This window comes from Bos indicus x Bos taurus, chromosome 25, assembly GCF_003369695.1.
Source record: "Bos indicus x Bos taurus breed Angus x Brahman F1 hybrid chromosome 25, Bos_hybrid_MaternalHap_v2.0, whole genome shotgun sequence".
Classification (NCBI taxonomy): domain Eukaryota; kingdom Metazoa; phylum Chordata; class Mammalia; order Artiodactyla; family Bovidae; genus Bos; species Bos indicus x Bos taurus.
The window spans coordinates 8,238,324-8,258,455 of NC_040100.1; the positions used below are offsets into that span (position 1 = coordinate 8,238,324).

The window sequence follows — 20,132 nt, forward strand, 5'->3', positions numbered from 1 at the left end:
GAGAGGGGTGGGAAGACAGAAGATGGATGCTGTCTGGGTTTCCACTAGGACAGATGGTGAATTCTGCCAGCTTCACCTGGTAATGGAGGGCGCCAGGCAGGAATCTGAGGCACGTTATTAAAAGAATGACTCCTGAGCCCCTAGCAGAGCGGCCAGGCCCCTAAGACCAAATCATTGTATGCTGAGCCCACTTCTTTCCTAGTCAGGGTTGCTGGACCAGCAGACCAGGAAGTTATTGCAGACATCAGGTCTGGATTGGGTTGCCATTCCCTTCTCCAGAGGATCTTCCTGACCTAGAGATTGAACCTGGGTCTCCCGCGTTACAGGCAGACTCTTTACCATCTGAGCCACCAGGGAAGCCCTTATCTGATATTATCTATTACAGAATTGTGAGATTTCATAAGGAGGGAGAGACACTGTGTTGGTGGAAACTAACATTCTGTGCTATTTTAATTGGTGGGCGGATTAACCTGTGCTCAGAGGGAGCTGATGAATGGGTCCCTGTCATATCAGATGGGGGTATCTAGGGAAGGCCCGAAGGGCTCCGTCTTCACCCATGTCCGATCTAGTATATTCACCATTGACTGGAGAGAACTTTGAAAACCTAATGACCAGATTCAGTGAGACCACCACTTGGGAAGGTTCAGAAATTCAGAGTCAGAATCTAAAAAGACTCAACAGACGGAAAAGATGGGAGGAGTCTGAAAAGGTGAAACCAGATCACGAGAAATGCCACATCCTGACTCTGGGTCCCAAACGAACTTTCTAAAATTGGAGTGAGATAGACATATGTTAGAAGGAGCATATTTAGGAAGAATTTAGGGGTTTTCAGTGGTCACAGGCTCAATTTGAGTCAATATCATAATGTGGCTGCCAAAAGCACATGTTATCTTAGCCCACATCAACAAAAATATAATGTCTGGAAGGGGGAAGTGATAAGAATACACAAGTGGTCGGAGGATTTAGGGCAAACCTGGCTGAGTCTGCTGAGAAGCTTGTTAGAAGTAGGTTGGGTTGCCTGATTTTGCAAATAAAAATACAGGATACACAGTTAAAATAATTTGAATTTCATGAATTTCATATTTGGGGCATCCTCACACTAAAAAAAATTATTCATTGTTTATCTGAAATTCAAATTAAACTAAGTGTCTTGTATTTTATATGATTCCTATCGAAACCTACTGAATCAAAATCTCTGAGGGTGAAATTGTCAGTGTTCTCCAGGTGATTCTGATACAGACCATCTGTGGAACAGCAATTGGGAGCCAGTGTCTAGAACAGCAGTTCTCAAATCTTATTTGTGGAGTCACCTGAAGGGCTTGTTAAACCATAGATGGACAGGGTCTTGTTGTTTAGTTGCTAAGTCATGTCCGACTCTTTTGAGATTCCTTGGACTGTTGCCCGCCAGGCTCCTCTGTCCATGGGCTTTCCCAGGCAAGAATACTGGAGTAGGTTGCCATTTCCTTCTCCAGGGGATCTTCCTGACCCAGGGATCGAACCCACATCTCCTGATTGGCAGGTGGATTCTTTACGCACCTGGAGAGCCCATGGCCAGGGTTTAGCCCTAGAATTTCTGACTCAGTAGATCTGGGGTGGGTGCTGATAATCTGCATTTCTCACAAGTTTCCTTTTTGCTGGACCTTGAACCCCACGTAAAGGAGCAAGCCCCTAGCCAAACTGGATGGTTTTAGAAGGCAAAGCCAGGACTCCTGTGAGGACGTGGACTTCACATAAGCCCAAGATAGGATATTTTCCCCCCTAACAATCAAAACTTTACAAAAACTAAGTAGCGGGGGACTTCCCTGTGTGGTCCAGTGGCTAAGACTCCAATGCAGGGGGCCCGGGTTTGATCCCTGGTCCGGGAACTAGATCCCACACATTCGGCAATTAAGAAAAAAAAAAATTCCTGCACGCAGCAAGGAAGGTGGAAGATCCCATGCGCCACAACTAAGACCCAGAGCCACCAAACAAATAAATATTTTAATATAAATAAAAGCTAGGTGGCTCATCCCAGGATGAGTGAGTTTCCCATTATAGGAGCTGCTTAAATAGGAGATGGACTATTATGTTTACTCAACAAACACAGCACACACTCATTTGCCATCCTCTCCCTCCCCCACCAACAAACGGAGATTTGGAGACAAACAGGACCCCATCCTGGCCCCCTGGGAGCTCACCGGCTTGTTTGGGAAACCATAGGTAATCGCAAGAGAATTGAGAAGAGTCTGCATCTCCAGGCAGTTGGTCAGGGCAGGCTTCCCAGAAGGGGGCGGAAGGAGCTGGAGACAGGGACTCCAGAGCAGCGGGGGCCTGACCAGGATTCTAGAAATAAATGGACAGACCGGGCAAGACTGCATGTGGGGTGGAGGACCTCGGATGGTACTGGGTCCCCGGCTTGGGTGACCGGGTGCAGCCATTTGCTGTGATGGAGAATATGGAGGACAAACTCGGCTGTGTTAAGGGCTTGTCAGGGTCAAACAGGCAGCTGTGAGGTCTCGAGCCATGACCCTGACCCTGACCCTGACTTGTTAAGATGCTTGGGGACACTGACACTGCGTCTCCTTGGAGACAGGGCAACACATGGGAAGTCTTTTCTCTACCCGTTCGGCTGTGAGACCCTGAATGAGTCTGTTTCTATCTCTGGACCCTTGCTTCCGCCACTGGACAATGAGGGGCTGGACTCAAAGACCCCACAAGTCTTGTCCCGCTCTGGAAGTCTAGGTTATACTAGCAATGTAGGTATAAGCCAAGCCTTCAGCCCACTTCCTCCCTGCATCTGTAGCCAGTGGCCAGAGCCACACCAGCTCCGCCCAGAGCTCAGCCTGGGGCCATCCCAGCACTGAGTCGGTCCCGCGGGTAGGCCAGATGCCCGGCCAGCCAAACCCATGTGCAGATTGAGTCATGGCGGGAGGCGGATCATCCTCCCTTCTGCCAGCCAGGAAGTGGTTAAAAGGCCTGAGCTCTGACTTCCAAGCCTCACAGCTGAGTCCCTGGGCCTGCCTCCTTCCCTCAGACCCCAGCCTGGGTCCCCTGAGCAGGCCTGGCTGAGCACAGGATGGAACAGTCTGGCGGCTGGTACCTGCAAGTCCAGCCCTGCTGGTAGACATTAATTGATGGGGCAACAGCCCATCTGTCCTGCAGGGTCCAGCCTGCTGACAGGCACAGAGGTCTCTGAGTTAATGAGCTCATCACTCACCCCGGAGCTCAGAGGGGTAGATGCTGAGGGCGGGAGTGACCAGCCCAGGTCGGGGGAGAGGGAACAGTGGGCCACGCATGCATCTGAGGAGACTGGGTCCTGCCCTGGAGAACCTGGCTTGAGGCCGGGAAACAGGGCTGTGCCCTTTGGGAACTCATGAGCTGAGTGACCTTGATCACGTAGCTTAAACTCTGTGCCTTGGTTTCCTTGCTAATCACACAAGTCACAAGTATTAGTTGCTCAGTCGTGCCCAACTCTTTGCGACCTCATGGACTGCAGCCCATCAGGCTCCTCTGTTCATGGGATTTTCCAGGCAAGGACACTGGAGTCGGTTACCATTTCCTTCTCCAGGGGATCTTCCCAACCCAGGGATCGAAACTGGGTCTCCTCCACTGCAGGCAGATTCTTTACCATCTGAGCTACGAGGGAAGCCCCTCCTTGCTGATGAACTAATAACAGCACCCTCCTTGTAGGGCTGTGGTAAAGGACTGATGTGTGTGGAACGCTAGCACAGCGCCTGGCATGCCACGAATGCCTCATAAGCGGTGGCGCTTGTCAGGGGTGACCGTCCTCTTCCGGATGTGGAGGGGGCCAGGAGCCCCTGGACATCCAGATGTCCAGAAGGCTGAGCTATGACTGAGGGCTGGGGACTGAGACCCAAGGGTGAGCAAGGTTGCTGACTATTGGGGGAGAAGAGGGCAGAGGCCAGAGCCCAGGGCAAGGATGACCTGGGCCATCATCTCCCCACTGCCACTCCACCACTGGCCTCAGCAAACATCTCCCATCTCACATGCAGTGTCTCAGTCCCCAGCCCACACGGCACCACCCCAGGGACCCCTTTTGCTCCTGTAGCTTAGAAACTTCTCTCCCCCAGCAGGCAGCATCACTCCCCGGGGGGCTCCTTCTCCCCACCCCGCTGCTGGCCAGAGACCGAGCTCCCCAGTGATGATGGGAGGATGCAGGGCTTTCGAACCCTCAAAGGTACAGGTTCCTACAGCTTCCCGTAAACTCTCGACTCATGGCCACACACAATTCAACCACCTTCTTGCCACTGAGGTCCTTCTGTTGTCTCCCACTGTCTCGGGAACAAGCAGCATTCGGTTTGGGATCAGAAGATTAGAGCTCAGAGTTCTGCTTCTACCAGTTCTCCCTGGGCGATCAGGGAATGTTACCAAATGTCCCCGAGCCTGAGCTTTCTCATCCATAAAATGGAGACAATAGTCCCAACCTCGGGACTTCCCTAGCAGTCCAGTGTTTAAGACTCTGCTCTTCCAATGCAGGAACTAAGATTCCACATGCTGCGTGGAGTGGCGAAAAAAAGAAAAAAAAATTCCCCCCCTCATAGGGTGGTGGGATCATTCATTCTTTCAGTGACAAGCTTGTTCTGAAGACAGATCCTGATTACCCCCGTCCCCACCCTGTCCCATGCCAAGGGAGCAAAAAAGAGACCAGGGTGGGTCTGTCTTTGCCTGCGATGGTCAGGGAAGGCTTCCCAAGAGCAAAGGTGTTTGAAGTGGTCCTGTGAAGGATGAGTCTAAGGAAGGGGGTGGTCCAAGCAGGGGCAGGGTGGGTGTGTGGCACAGGCTGAAGGCTCAGGGATAGTGGGGTCCGGGGGCCTGGGATTAAGAGGGTCAGGATGGAGCGGGGTGTGTGATGGCGACCAGTCTGCCCATGAAGGTGGGGACTGCAAACCCAGGGTTAGCCCTTCCAGAGAAAAAGCCCAGTGTGGAGCAAGGTCAGGGAGTGGGAGGGACTTGCTTCCTGAGTTTCCTGGAGGAAAAAAAAACAAGTCCTTTGTAACTGTCACAAAGGTGATGGAACTGATAAACACACAAGAAACCAGGCACTTAGCTTGTGAAACTAAGTCTGGGTCTTTGTAGAAATGAGTGTGTAACAACAATGGTTTTTGTCAAGATATTTGATGAATCTGGCAAAGAAAATCCATCTCCAGTACGTCCGAGGAATCTAGGTGCGCCCCTTCCCCACCCCAGTCCCTGCCCTGAAGCCAGGCTGCACACGTGATGCTGGTGAGTGTCCCCAGAGTGCCCGGTGGAGGGGTTCTCCAGCCAACCCCTCCCTTCCCTGTGGGGACCCTTCTCCAGACCTCCAGGAGGTGTGTGCAGGAGGCAGAGGTAATCAGGCCAGAACAAACTTCCCTGTGTTCCCTCCCTGCCCCAGGGGGTGGGGCTGGGGTTATGGGAGATAGCCTCTCAGCCCTAAGGGCAGGTCACTTATTCATGTCACAGCTACTCTGAGAGTCTGAGGCTCACCAGAGGGGATGCAGGGGGAGAGGCATGGTGAAGAAGCAAGATAACTGCTGGGGCAGGGGACAGGCGGCAGAGACATCAACTGAGCTAGAGCGTGTTCACGGAGGAGCATAGCTGGGAGGTCTTCCTGGAGGAGGAATCATGAAACATAAGTAGGAGCTAGTGGACATAGAAGGGGAGGAAGGATGTCTTGGGCAGAGTGTGGGGCGTGTGGGAAGAAGGCTTGGAGAGAAAAAGGGAAGAACCCTGGCTTGTTCACAGTGGGCCAGGAGGGGCCGCAGGAGCCAGGAATACCCTGCAGGCCACAGGGAGTCCATGAAGGCTGTTGGGCTGGGGAGGTCACGGTCAGCTCTGCATTTCAGAAAGATCTCTCTGGCTGCCTGGAGCCTTCAATGTTGGTGGCTTCCGCCCTGGAGAAAGGTCTGACTCTCAGGGACAGCTCGGTCCGCATTAACCAAGATGGATCAGCGAGTGACAGAAGAGCCAGCCTGGGTTCAAATCACTCACTATGGGCCCTAAGGCGACTTGACCTCATTTGGCTCAGTTTCCTCATTTGTAAAATGGGGTGAATCCAAGCACCCCCTGCCATGAGAGGTGAGGGAATGAACATATGCCCAGTGTGGCAGTGCCCAGGACCGTAGGAAGTTCCGTGTATAAGTATTTAGTGTCTGTACTACCCATCAGTTCAGTTCAGTCACTCAGTTATGTCCGACTCTGCGACCCCATGGACTGCAGCACGCCAGTCTTCCCCGTCCACCACCAACTCCCAGAGCGTGCTCAAACTCGTGCCCGTTGAGTTGGTGATATACTACCCACAAACAACACCAGCTCGTCTAAACCACTACAGGCATGAGTTAATCAGGAAGACGTACAGTAGAAATCAGAGGTTGATGCATTTGATAATGCATCAGATCAGTATCCGCTTGTGAAGACTAGCAGATTGCCACCCACACGGACCAGTAGGAACCAGCGTTCACAGGGAAAAAGACGCTGTGGGGCGAGGCCGGGGAGGACGGCTGGAAGCGAGAGGGTTAGCCGAGCGAGCTTCCTCCCAGCCTCCTTGGAGTCTCTCTTGGGAGGCGCTGGCACCGCTGTTTGTTACCCAACACTCGAGAAGACGCTGCAGGGGGCAGGGAGAGAGCTGAAAGCCTTCTCAATTATTCAACAGTCGAGCTTCCTGCTGCTCCTGTTGGAGCCAGGGGAAGGCTGGCTAGAGCCCCTGGGCTGGGTCTGGCTGACTTGGGGGGAGGGCTGGTTGTCGGAGGGACAGCAGCCCTCACGTCCCACTCCTGCCCGCCCGCCCTGCTCCAGCGCTGTCTGCGGGGTGGGGCGGAGGGGGCAGCTGTGCCTGGCAGGCAGGCTTGGAGCTGTCTCCTGCCCTGCAGACTCAGACTGTGCTGTGGAATGGAGGCAGCGGGTTGGCGAAGTTCCCAGAGCCAAGGTGGGGTGTCCGAGGGAAGCCAGGGAGGAAGGGCATGCCTGCTGTCTGCAGGAGAGGGCCGGGCAGCTTAGCTGGCACCTGTGTCCTGGGCAACCTGTCCAGCCCCCCTGCATCTCAGACACATGGGGCTCTGAGCCACCCAAGAACATGCTGGCCAACTGCTCCCTGTGCCTGGAGTGCTCTTCCCCTTCTGGTTCATCCTACAGGACTCTGCTCAGGCATCACCTCTGTGAAGCCCTCCCAGACTTCCACTGGGAGATGCGCCTCTGTGGTCCTCCCAGAGCCTCACCCTGTGGTCCCCACCCTCAATATTTACCTTGCGCTGTTGTGACTATGTGCCCCCTGACCTGGTGAGGGCTGTCTAAGGGCAGGGACTGGGTTGTGTCCATCTTTGCACCCCTATTGCTCAGCACAGAGCTTGGCACAAAGCAGCCATCTGTGAGCATTTGTTGAAACCCAGCCTGTGTTTGTACTGATGGGGAGCTCACTACTTGCGTTTTTTTTGTATGTTTGTTTTTTACCACCTCCATCTCTGGGGACCTGGGTGGCAAAGTTTCCTGGTTACCACTCTCATTATGCCCAGACTTTATATGTGTTGATATTTGCAAAGGCCACATGGTCACATACTTGGTAAGCCCTGGAGTCCAGCTCTGTCATTCAATGGATAGGAAGGCCCTGCCTGGCACTAGGCTCCTGCCCATCAGCCCTGGGCCCTGTCTTTGTTCCTGTTGCCTCTGATTTGAGTTCCTAGAGCAGAGGGCCTGGATGGCAGGTCCCCAGGGACAAAGAGGCCTCAGCTGTCTGCTCCCTACAGAGTGATCCACAGTAAAAGCAAGACAGCCTAAATGAGACCAGTGCAGATCACTGCAACCCAGGACAGGCCATAGAGGAACCAGGAGTTCAGATTAGATGCTTGCTCCTTGGAAGAAAAGCTATGACCAACCTAGACAGCATATTAAAAAGCAAAGACATTACTTTGCTGATAAAGATCTGTGTAGTCAAAGCTATGGTTTTTTCACTAGTCGTGCATGGATGTGGGAGCTGGACCATAAAGAAGGCTGAGCACCAAAGAATTGATGCTTTTGAACTGTGGTGTTGGAGAAGGCTCTTGAGCATCCCTTGGACTGCAAGGAGATCCAACCAGTCCATCCTAAAGGAAATCAGTCCTGAATATTCATTGAAAGGACTGATGCTGAAACTGAAACTCCAATACTTTGGCCATCTGATGTGAAGAACTGACTCATTTGAAAAGACCCTGATGCTGGACAAGATTGAAGGCAGGAGGAGAAGGGGACGACAGAGGATGAGATGGTTGGATGGCACCACCGACTCAGTGGACATGAATTTGAGCAAACTCCAGGAGATAGTCAAGGACAGGGAAGCTTGGCATGCTGCAGTCCATGGGGTTGCAAAGAGTGGGCCACAACTAAGCGACTGAACAACAACAACGTAGGGAACCCACAGACCAATGCAGACCAACGCAGAGCAGACAGAACTCACGATACTGGCCACTGAAAACAATACAGACCAGGTCAATCCAGGAAGCAGTCTACAGACCAGTGCTGGAATCAGACAAGCAAGCTGTGTTTTAGTCTCCCCTCCCCTGTGTTTCAGTGGAACAAAGGAATCCCTGCCCCCACCCAGCCCACTCTATTTCTTTTCACGGCCCTCAGTGGCCTTCAGAGAACTGTAGACTTCTAGACAGGGAACAGACAGCCACAGATTCCCTGTGGCTGCCTGAGCTCGAATGGAGATTTGGGGTTGCAGGGAGGAGACTGAGAAAAGAACCTTATCATGGCTGAGCTGTCGCTGATGGCCTGGGCTGCCAGGGAAGTGGTGACCTCTGTGTCCTGGGGAGGGTCCAAGCCAGATGGCCTTGGGGTGGTGTCCTAGAGAGAGCCACCTAAGGTGTCAGGACACCGTGCTCTCCGAGGACTCTCCCAAGCTGGCCTCTAGGGCTGCAAGTGAGAGTAGCTCAGTCGTGTCTGACTCTTTGAAACCCTATGGACTAGACAGTCCGTGGAACTCTCCAGGCCAGAATACTGGAGTGGGTAGCTGTTCCCTTTTCCAGGGGATCTTTCCAACCCAGGGAGCGAAGCCAGGTCTCCTGCACTGCAGGTGGCTTCTTTACCAGCTGACCCATCAGGGGAGGCCTGGAGTAAAACCAGAGGTGCCCCGAGTTGTCATCAGCTTCATTATTTCCTTTACCCGCTTCTTCTCCCCACAAAGGTCAGACCCGCCCTGGTTCACACCTGAGGGCTGGGTTAAGGAAAGGGGAGATGGGCTAGAAGCTGTATGACCAGATCTCTTTCCCTTTTCAGGCTTCAGTTTCTCCATCTGGACTAAGCACTGGGGCCTGGATACTAGTGGGGCCAGGGCAGGGCTGGGCTCTGAATTCTCGGCAGCCCAACACTTGGAGGAGTCCAAGCTGGGTGACGATGTACCCCACGCCCCTGTTGGAGCTATCAGCAGGAAGGGTGTGTGCTGGACAGACAGAAAAGCCCCTTCCACCCACTGGGGAGGGTGCAGCAGGGAGACAGTGCAGCTGCCTCTGCTGCCCACACAATCTCATTATGGAAAATTCCCTCTATTGACTCAGCTTTAATCAGGCAGGCTGCCCTGGGCATCCCCCCCAGGTTTCTGCTGGGCCGGGTGAGATCAAAGAGAGAGTCGGGCTGGGGGCTGGAGCCTCGTCTGCCATTCCCATCGATCCAGATGCGCCTCTCGTTGCTAGGCAACTGCCTCCAGTCTCTTCTGGTCCTTCCTTCCCCAGGGGCTGCAGGATTGGGCAGTAAAGGGGGAGAGAGACCCCACATTCATTCTCTAAGTCTTCCCTTACCAAGCTCGAGATCTCTGTCATCAAGCCGGGAGCTTTCCTCATGCCCTGAAGGACCCCTCATCCCGGGAGCTTGACTCTCCCACCAAAATGGACCTCCTTTCTCCTCTCACATTTGTATTCATCTCCAGAATACTTGAAACCCACACCTCCTATGCCCCCCTGCAAGCACATCAGGAAGCTAGGCCAGGGATTCACCAGAGAGGAGAAGGGACCCTCTGGAGTAGCGGGGGATGGGGGGAGTCAGTGAAAAAGTCCAGATGAAGCTGCAGGCTACCATCTTCCAGCCCAGCATCGGACTAGATGTGGGAGCCATTTAATGTTGAAAGAAAGGCTCTGAAGACAAATTCACACTTTCAGTTTTGAGTGGGTTGCCTTTTTTTTTTTTCTTTCTCCAAAACGTAGGATGCATTTCATAGTAGTTTTTTCTTTTTGTTTCAAGTGCTATAATTTAAAACTGTAAGTTGTGTTTTAAAACAGGTATAAAAATGTACTGTGGGTTTTGGGGGCTGTCACTGACTAAATAATGCAAATCGGATCATTTTATCACAGTTTAATATTTTGCATCGGTGATAAACCCTATACTGCTTCATCTTTCCCTTTTTAAAAAACCGAATGTGTGCACGTCATCCCCACAGTTGTTAGGTGGTGACCTACTTATATCACGGCTTATTTAGGATTTTAAGGTCTCTCCCCACTCTGAGGTCTTTGCAGCCCTTGGGGATGGAAAGTACTCACTCTTGCCTCTGGTACTTGATCGGACTTTTTGTTTTGTTTAAATGCAACTATGGGAAAGGAAGAGGTGATGCAGTTCCCAGCATGAAGACCCAGGGCTCAGGTGTCCAAGGACTGTCCCCGTGAGCCGCCGGCAGAGGCAGCACCTGGGCAGCCGTCCTGCCCCTGCCTGCTGCCTGCTCCCCCAGCTCCACAGGGCACCGACAACTCCGCCCCACGCCCCTGCCCAGACCCAGTCACATGCTTCAACTCTGAGAGGCACTGCTTTCCAGGGTCCTTGACAAATGGTAGCCAATTAATGTCAATTAATCTGATTAGCCTAAATAGTTAATTAAGCAGTTAATTAACAACATCATTGACAATAACCTATGGCTCTCAAGGGATGGTGGGTGGGAGGCAGGGATGGCAGGGGGGTGTGGGGGGCCCTCCTTGCTCTAGGAAAGGACAAGCCCCATAAGTTCACAGGGAAAATGGGGGTCACTCTGGCAGCTGCGGCCTCTCCGAGTCCCCACCTGGCTCTGCCTTGGGCCCCAGAATCTTCATCAGGGGATTCAACCCCACCCTGGCCACAACACCTTCCCCGGCCCCTGGCCAGATCTGAATGAGTCTGATTCTACGAGAGGCTGAATCTCAGCACAGCAGAGGAGGCAGAAAGGCATCCTGTCCGGGAAATGGTTCCACCCCAAAGTCCAAGCAAGGAGTTCCCCCTCTGCTGCCACGCCCGGCCCCACCCCAGTCCGTACACCTCAGAGTTTATAACCCCCACCAGGGCCCTGGACGCGCCCAAGCTGCGGAGCAGTCTTGGAGCGGAATTGCCCATTCTACAGATGAGAAAACTGAGCACCTCCCACGTGCCAGGCCCTGTGCTTGCTCTGGGCACCTGTGATGAGGAACTGCACAGGATCGCTGCCCTCAAAGGGCTCCTCATCTGGGACGTCACAGAACAGCGCAGCCTCTTTGCTGGGTGACGCTGGTGACATCAACAACCTCTCTGTGCTTCAGTAGCCTAGGCTGTGACCTGACTCTGTTGTAAGATGTTGCAAGGACTAAATGAGTTAGGACGTGTGAAACTCTTGCGACGGTGTCTGGCACATGCGAGATACCAAATGGGTGCCCCCGATGGTTACCGAGGGAGGCAGCCAGGAGGACAGAGTATAAAAGGTGGGGTGAGAAAGAGGTGGCACCTGGGGGCTTGGAACAAGGCGTGGCGCAAAAGACACGGGAGCAGAGACTGAAGGTCAAGGAGGTAAAGAAAGCGGGAAGAAGAGCATGCAGGCAAAGGAAAGAGCATCTGCAAAGCAAAGAGGCCCCGATTCTCGCTGCTAGCATGGGTAGTCCCCAGGGAGCCCCTTTGCTGACCACCTGGCAGTATCTCAACATGGTTAATCGGCTCTACTCCAGTATAAAATGAAACGTTAACAAAAAAATTCAGACCCCGCCCAGGCCCTACAATCAGGCTCTACATGGGCGGGTCCCAGGAACCTGCTGTTTGTGGACTGTTCTGGAAATACCGAGGCCGGGACTCTGAACCTGGAGACCGTGGCTGCCGTGGTTCTGGGTGTCCCAGCTGCGGCAGGGGAGGTCCCAGGCCACGTGATCTGTGTCCTGAAAGCTTACCGCCGGCCCCCGTCCACTCCATCTGTCTAGTCCTGCCTGCCCTTCAGAGATGACCTTCCTGAAACTGCTCTGGCCATGTGCTTACCTGCGGGAAACCTCCCTTGGTTTCTCTGCTGCCTGCAGGAGAAAGCCCAGACTCCGCAGCCTGGCATTAAGGCCCCTCATGAGGCCTCCCTCTCCCGCCTGATCCCACGTTCCTTAGCCTCTCCAGCCACCCTCTTCCCCAAGTGCCCGGGACTCTTCCCACCTCCAGGCTGTTCTTTCTGTCAGAAATGCCCTTCCCCTTTCTTCCCCCTGGCAGACCTGTCCTCCTCCTCTGGGGACCATCTGTGAAGCTGGCTCCAACATCAACCAGGTGGGCCACCCTGCCCTCAATGCCAGTGCCCCAGCAGCTCTCTGGATGGTCCCACATAACCTGTATTCCATCCTCAAATAGTCACCAGCTCTTGGGCCTGACTCCCCACTAGACTGAGGGTTGCTCCTGCTTTTCTCCAGTACTGAGCACGGGGCTTGGAGATGACAATGATAACTGAGTGTTTTAATTCAGAGGAGCTGCTGAGCTCATGTTTGATGAATGAATGAATGACCGTCCCTACTTTCTGATGTATGAGGAGCAGAGGACAGAGGAAGAGAGAATTCGGGAGGCAGGGAAGAGAGGTGTTCTGGGGTCAATGAGGGATGGGTCATAAGAACAAGGAAGCATAAGAGAGACTCTGCCAGGCAGGGAGCAGGGACAGGGCTGCCTGTAGGCGAGACCTGGTGCAAGTCCCAGCTTCCGCTCCATCCCAGTCTGGCCACCCACTGGGAGAAGAGGTGGCTGGGCCCCTCTGCCCGGCCTGAAGCCCACCTCCCCAGCCTGCTTCTTCGGTGCTGACAGCTGTGTCAGCCACTTCCCCCCGCCCCCCACTCCAACTCCAACCATGCCCAGACCCCTACCCCCTGGTAAGCCTGGCCTAGATCCACCCCTGTCAAACCTCCTGGGGCACATCCCCCACACCCGCCCCACTGCAGCTGTGCCCCCTGACCCTAGCCTCCTACCCTTGGTCTTTCTCTCCATCATCCTCCTGCCCAAGGCAGCCAGATCGGGCTTCCTTAAGTGCGGGTCTGATCATGACACTGCTTCAAAGCCTTCCCTGACTCCCATCCCTTTCCAAACCAACGCTCAGCACGAAGCGGTTTTCAAGGTCCTTCAAGACCAGACCTGGCTGGCCACACCCCTGGGGCTGCCCTCTAGCTTCAGGCATCCCATGGCTAAGTTAGATCATCGACTGTCCTCTTAGTTCACTGGGACTTCTCATCCCCGGGCTGTGGCCCCCACTGTTATAAGGAGTGCCTTACCTTTACTTTCTCTGTCTAGCATCTTTTCTGTCTCTCTCCAAAGCCCGACTTGAAGGTCTCTCTCCCTAGCACCTCCTCTGGCTGTCCACATCTCTGTGGACATCTTAGTCCCCAGCAGAAACTCAACGGCCATCCCTCAGTTCCCTCACGCCTCCCACTCCTACTAGCGTGGGAGCTCCTCAAGGTGAGGGCGGGTGTCTGCTTCACGGCTATGTCCCCGCTGTTCATACGATGCCGGGAAAATAGGAGGCACTCGGTGGATGCTAACGGTGTGGTCTCACTCAAGTGACCGCCACCTCTGGGCAGTGCACTGGGTCTTGTCCCTCCTTGGGTGCCTTGGCACTCGCCACCCGAATCGCTTGTCAGCGTGCCCCTGGTGTTATTGTGCCCATTTCACGGGGAAGGGAAACAGACCTGACTGTGGAGGTGAGCATCTAGATGCGATCAGAGCCCAGGAGATTGGCAGTCGCCTGATTCCCAGTTCTGAGCTCCTTCTTCTAAGGTCTGAGTGGGTCCAGGTTCTCACCCCGCCCAGGGGGATGTAGGGCTGTCTCCTGCTCCACCTCCCCCGGCAGCCTTGGCCCTCCCCCGCCATGGTCCCTGGCAGAGGGAGGCAGGCCCCCCCCTCCCCGCCCCAGTCCCCAGCTGACCCTGGCATGGGCCCCAGCGTCATCCTCCCCAAGGGAAACCCATGACCAGCAGACCCCCAAGGTGTGCCCCACCCAAGAGCGTAGGAGGAGAGCAAGTCCCTCCCCACCCCCGCAGCTCTCCCTGGCTCCCTGTGAAGCTCTCCACCAGTGCCCAGTGTTCATCTGGCCTCGAAAAGTAGGCTTTTTGCAGAATCTTTAAAGATATCAGAAAATTCTCACTATAGAGTGAAAAACAGCACGCCCACTTAGCTCAACAGGGTGTTCCCAGTTATTTAACACCGTGTATCTATGATCACACGGACAAAGTCCTGGTAGGAAGGACCCGTTTGTTCAAGGTGGGACCACACGCGCCCTTTCTCTCCTTGGTTTTTCTATCTCCTGAGTCTAACCCAATGAGGATGCACCATTCTTAACATCAGAAGAATTCAACAAAACTTACTTGTCTCCATCCTAGGGAGTTTGGGGGGATGGGGGTGGGGATAGGGCTCAGTCCTAGGAGAGATCTCAGAGCCACAGGCCATTCTGGATGCTAGAAACAGGCAGGCTGAGGGCACCCCCCTCCCACCCCACCCCACCCCAGCTCAGCTCAGTAAGCTGCTTGGGCCTCAGGGTCCGATTCCCTGGGCTCAGGTCCCCCTCCAGTCCTCCCAGGCCCCGGCAGGATGCTCCAGCTGGCACAGCAGCCTCTGCAGTGGGCAGGAGGCCAGGGCGGGGGCGGCAGGATGCTGAGGCCAGGCTGACTGCTGGGGAAGCAGCGACGCAGACGGATGGGCGGGCGGCTTTTGGCTATAAGCGAGGAGACCCTGGGGGTTGGGGGGCTGCTCTGGAGCCCGGGCACATGTGGCCACTGAGGTCTCTCTCCTGGGCACAAGGGGCAGCCGGGGCCTGCCTGGCTCGCTTGCCCAGGCCCCCTGAGAACCCTGTCCTGGATGACACAGAGTCAAGAGAGCTGAAGCCCTCCTGTTCTCATGACCCAGAAGAAGGTTAAGGGAGGGGAACCCAGCAGTGTCAGCGGCCCGAGACCCCAGTGAAGACCTCGGCTGGGCCAGGCTGGGGTCTGTAACTGTCGGTAACAGTCCCTCCCCATCACGGGCTCCTCCTGTGCTCTCACTCCGCCCCCTCCCTTCTCTAACCCCCTCCTCCTCTCTGATCTCACTCCCCTCTACTGAGCCCCGCTCCCCTCTTCTAACTCCTCTCCACTCATGGTTACCCTCCTTTCTCTGAGTACCACCTCCCTGTGCCTCCTCCCCCTTCCCGAGCCTCCATGACCCACGGTGTTGCCTGCCTTCAGCTGGGGCCCTCTTCCTTTCTCTCCTCAATCCCTTTCCCCTCTCACTGAGCCCAGATGTTGGAATTGAGAAGGAACTCCCCCATGTCTTGCCCGGTTGCTCCTCCCCCAACACAGCCTGAACCAGAACCAGTGGCCCTACCAACCCACTCCCCTGGCAGGGCTCTGCCTCCTTTCTTTAGAGCGTCAGCTGCAAAGTCTCTTCCTCTCCCCAATATTCTAAAAATAAGCCTCCACCACTGTACCCGGGCTGCTCCCCTGGATGTAGGACTCATGTATATGTGTTCTGCTGGGGGAGGTTCCTGGGATTTCCTGAACAACTCAGGAAGGAGTGTGGAGAGCATCTTTAGTGTCCCTGCAGGTCACCTCAAATCTTGGGCCAGGAGGGCTTCATCCTGGCTCAGCCACAGAACCACGATCTCCCGATGAACCACTGGGCCTCTTCCAGCCACATTTTCCTCTTCTGAATTAAGACCCCAGGTTTGTAATTTGGAGGGATATGGGTGCGTGGGCCAAGTCGCTTCAGTTACGTCCAACTCTTTGAGACCCTATGGACCATAGCCTGCCAGGCTCCTCTGTCCATGAGATTCTCCAGGCAAGAATACTGGAGTGGGGTGTCATGCCCTCCTCCAGGGGATCTTCCCGACCCAGGGATCAAACCCACTTCTCTTACGTCTCTTGCATTGGCAGGCAGGTTCTTTACCATTAGTGCTACCTGGGAAGATCCTAGGAGGGGAATGGGTGAATTTTAAATCTCAGTTCCAATGAATAAACCTAACCTTCATACACTGGGGGTGGATTCTACTTCTGCTGATGGAACCATAGGGTTCCCGACACACAGATTTATGGAGCAGAGAGATCTTAAAATCTTAGTGCTGGTAGGGCCTTCAGCAGGGGGCCGGAGTGGGGTGTCATCTGGTCAAACCCTTTTATTTTATGGTTGAGGACATTGAGGCCCGGAGACAGGAAGGAACCTGTTCAAGCTCACACAAGCAGCCAGGGTCAGAGATGGGCCCAGAAAGAAGATCCTTGAACTTCATCACATGCCCCCCTCCCCCGCCCCCCATCCACCTCCTGCCAAGCCCCAGTGCCCTGGCTGATCCTCACGCAGGAGAGCTTGGGAATGGAGGACAAAGTGGCGTTGTGGGAGCCACCTGGGCCCCTGAGGCCATAGCCTGGGATTGCGCCAAGACCTCGCTCCGTGACCTTGGGAACATCACGTCACCTTCAGGTCTCGTCTTGCTCCTCTGTGAAAGGGAGATGGTGGCAGCTTTGGCACCCGGTTATGTGAGCATGGAATGAGATAATGCGTGAGAAGTGACAGGCCCGTGGCAGGGGCTCAGACTGTGTGTAGGAGTTAAGGAAGGCGGTATGGGGGGGCTCTCCCCCATCACCTCAGAGGCACCCTGGCTGGCTGCTGGGACAGGAGGAGCTACAATTCTGCCCCACTGGCAGCAAGAAGAAGGCAAAGGAAAAGCTGGTAGGGGAGGCTGACCCCAGCAATGCTGGCAGTTGCTCTGGACCATGGCCTCATCACAGTGGTGAGGGCTGACCACCCAGAGAGGAACAGGCGGCCACAGGCTTGCCGAGGTCAGCAAGAGGCTGGCAGGCAGAAAAGGTGAGAGTGGGTGGGGCAGTGAGCAGATGGGCCTGCCAGACCCAGGCTCCCTCTCTGGCAGGTGTCAGGGTGGCAGGGGTAGGTTGTGGTGGGGGCACCCAGTTGGACAATTCAAAGCGTGTTCCACCTCCAAATATCCCAGCGACCTCGGGGGAGTCAGTTCCTCACTGCATCACACCTCCTCACCCATATGCCTCAGGCTTCTCACCTGGAAAGCTGGCATCATGAATCAAGAAACTGACATTTAGCTGGGTCTTGATATCAAGGGGCCAGGACAGGATATCAGCTCCACTCCTGTCCCAGGGAAGACAGCTTGGGTGGCTTCATGACCTTGCGAAAGTCATTCAAGTCTCATTTCTCAGTTGTGAAATGGGGACATTGATGGCTTCCTTGTTAAGTTTTCATGAGGATGAGCTGAGTTAACTGTAGCCTATATGGCGCCTGATACGAGACCATCAGCCAGTGTCCACCCACTCTGGGAAAAGGAAGATATGCTTCAAACAATACTGAAAACTTTTCCCTCTTTGCGTAGCTTCTCCTTAAAAATTCTTACTTGCATTTGATTTGCTGAAACTTGCCCAGCATTGCACAGCTTAAAACTAGTTTCCTATCCAATAAATAGTTGAATTATTTCTTTGACCGCCAAAGTAGATACTGTTAATGCTATACCTGTTTTACAAATTGGGAAACAGGCTCAGAAAGGTTAAGTGGTTTACCTGAAGTCACACAGCTTAGATGTGAACCCATGTCTCTCACACTTCAAAGTCCATGACTTTCTACCCACTCAGCTCTACCTTTTAAAATCCAAACCACTCTTTATTCGCTCTTCAAGAATTCCTCCTCCATCGCTCACAGGAGAGTGGGATGGGGCATAAAGTTAGGGAACCGAAAAGCTGATGTTGTGTGGGAGCAATTTCTGAGCCAGCTTGGTCCTATTTCTGGCTGGGGAAGGATCTGACACCTGCTGGGACCATGACCTTAAGATGTTCCCTCTACAGAGAAATTCTCCAAACCCTGCTCAGGTCTCCATCGAAGAACCTGCCTTTTCTCTTGTCATGGGACAAAAGGTCAACCCAGGCCCCTTGAGGCCAGAAGTGGATGAGTGAGTGAGGTCTTTGGAGAGTGAGAAGTTATGGTTGGGATAGAGCACAGACACTGGAGTACCAGGTCAGACCTGGGGTGCCCTTCTTTTGCTCCCCTTCAAACCCATCCCCACAATGGACCTGCCGCCAGGAGCAGGAACTGCAGGAGGCTTCACACTGTCCAGGCAGGAGCTCTGGCAGGGAGGGTGAGGAGGAGGCAAGAAGGAGCCTGCGTCTCTTCTCTCTCTCTCTCTTTTTAAACCAAGAATTTGTTCTGGGGTTGGTCGGACTCACTGTGAGCCCCAGAAACCCTCCCTGGGCACCCAGAGAGACCACAGAGAACCCCCCTCCCAAACTCCTAATGGTTATTATCTCTTCTGTGTCCTTCATTTTCTCCCCAGTGAGAGAGTAAATGCCATCCTGTGTGAGACCCAGTTCTTGTTGCCAGCTTCTGCCTCCCCAGGGGCATTTGGGCAGCTGGGAAAGGGGCCAGACTGTCCCTGATGCTGCCACCCTGTGCTGGACAGAAGCCCAGCATTCAGGTGGGGGCCTGCTCCCTTCATCCCTCCCAGTGACCAGCATCTCCACAGGGTCTCTTCACTGGTCTTTCCCTTCCCTAGGGAGCAGGTCCTTCTTCTCAATTGCGAGAGGGCAATTAGACTGCAGTCGGGTGCCTCTCTAGCATCCTTATGGACCAGGCCGTGGTCATTTAAGCTCAGTGGAGTCCTGCCCGTGACCCGGCAGGGTTCTCACTTTCTTCATCCCTCTCAGTGAAATGAACAACGTTCCTCATCTCTGTTCCCCAGGTGCCTCGCACCCCCCGACCAAACACACAGACAGTCCCCCACCCGCTACCGTCCGCTCTGGGTTCCGTGGACTCTGGGCCCTGGCCCAGCTGGAGAGGCCCAAGATCCAACCCAGCCCCAACCCCTCTGGGAAATGCCCCCGCCCCAGCCGGGGCTCTCACCTTCCTGCTGACTGCTGAGCTCCGCCGGGTGCTGGAGCCAGGCCCTCTGGTCCCGCTTGTCTGGGTGGCCTCCGGGCCGCCTCCTCGGCTCGGCTCGGCTCGGCAGGGTAGCTCCGCGGCCCCCGCGGCCCCGCGCCCTCCGTCTCCCCGCGGGCGCCGCCGCCGATTGCTGAAATGCTGGACAGCGCACCACCATGGAGGCGGCCTCCCAGCCCGCCGCTTGCCGGCCAGAGCGGCCCAGCACCTACAGCGCCCTCCACAGTCCTGGAGGCCGCCCGCCTCCGAGGGAAGAGACTGGGCGTCTGTCGTGGAGGAGGGGGGATTGGGGGAAAGAATTTCCACTGCAGTGACCAGTTCCACGACTTAGGGGTCGGAGGCGGGGCAAGAGATCCCTCTGGGATGCCCCCTTTCATCGTGCATCCTGGTGGCCTGACCGAGGCCAGGCGGGGCGGTGGGAGACATCCCAAAGGAGGGAGGTTTTTGAGAATGGGATCTCTGGACCTTCCCTGGTGCTGCGTTGGCTGTCTGGAGTCCTGAGTTCAAGTCCCCCTTTGGTTACTCTCTTCGTGACTTTGGAAGCCTGTTATCCTACAGCTTCCGCCTGAGTTTCCTTGGCTGGACAGTGAGCCGGCTGAGTGGAGGGAACTCAGGGGTGGGACGGGCTCTGCAAGGAGCATTGGAAGTACGGGAGTTCTGTCGTGGGAGGAGGCCCAGAAGGACAAAGTTTTTGCTTGGAGCCACGAGCAGTGACCCTGTGCTGTCTTCGGAGGCAGGGCTGAAATCCCAGAGCAGGTCGCAGGCTGGGGAGGGACAGCGCGAGGCAAGGGAGGCACTTGGGGTGCAGATTATAAGAAGGCCCTTTGTGGGACTTCTCTGCTGGTCCAGTGGTTAAGAATCCGCCTGGCAGTGTGGGGGACCGGGGTTTGATCCCTGGCCAGGGAACTAAGATCCCACATGCCCTGGGGCAACAAAGCCCGTGTGCTGCACCTAGAGGCCTGTGGGCCACAGTGGAAGATTGTCACACTGCAACTAAAACCCTATGCAGCCAAAATTTAATAAATATTAAAAAAGAAGAAGAAGAAGTACACCTTTGCATG

The 20,132-nt window shown here is 54.8% G+C and overlaps 1 protein-coding gene across 4 annotated transcripts in view; it reads right to left on the bottom strand.

The window, feature by feature from the left end:
• The window catches only part of SRRM3 (serine/arginine repetitive matrix 3), a 53,084-nt gene extending 33,858 nt beyond the window's left edge, over nt 1–19,226 (bottom strand). Inside the window, exon 1 of one of the 4 annotated variants that reach the window (XR_003508618.1) lies at nt 19,036–19,226. The gene's annotated coding sequence lies outside the window, so the exon portion shown is untranslated. The remainder of the gene's footprint in view (nt 1–19,035) is intronic. The other 3 variants (XM_027526925.1, XM_027526924.1, XM_027526922.1) reach the window with 3 other exon arrangements.
• Between the last annotated feature and the right edge of the window lie 906 nt (nt 19,227–20,132).